The following is a 620-nucleotide window of genomic DNA, read 5'->3' as shown; positions in this document are numbered from 1 at the left end:
GCACACACTTGCATGGCAACGGCGGTAGTATTTAGGCAAATCATGCCAATTAAGCATCAAGTAGTGATCTCCACCTTGTTCAAGTCACCAAAAATAGTCCTTTCTGAATTTGGGTCTAAGGCTCTAAGCTCTGCCACTGATTCGTAGCTAGTAACATGCATCGAGCATTTTTTTTAAATGAAACAAGTACAAATTGTAACAGTCATGAACTACAGAATTAAAGAGACATGTAAAAATGTCATAAGCATCTATGGCCAGACTCTTCATCGACTCCGGTTGCCCTTCTTACTCTTGACAATTTGAAATCCGCCGTCATCTTCTGGTGGTGGCGGTTTTGGCTTGTTGGCTTCTAATGATTGCGGTTTTTGTGGTGGAACAGATGATGGCAGTTTCGAAGCTTCTGTGAGAGGATGATGATGAGGTGGATGAGTAGCGAGCGGAAGAAGAAACAACAATACATTGATCTGGCTGCGATACCTATCTTAAAAAGAGACGCATACGACACAAGAGTTCACTCTTTCACAGATGACTCAGCCTGCTGTGAAGGTCCTAAAATGGATGATGCTGGTGGAGCAAGTGTCTGAGCTCGTGGAAGGGGATGATGATGAGGTAGATGAGTA

This window comes from Setaria italica, chromosome VIII (assembly GCF_000263155.2).
Source record: "Setaria italica strain Yugu1 chromosome VIII, Setaria_italica_v2.0, whole genome shotgun sequence".
NCBI classification, from domain to species: domain Eukaryota; kingdom Viridiplantae; phylum Streptophyta; class Magnoliopsida; order Poales; family Poaceae; genus Setaria; species Setaria italica.
Note: the sequence above shows the minus strand (reverse complement) of the source record.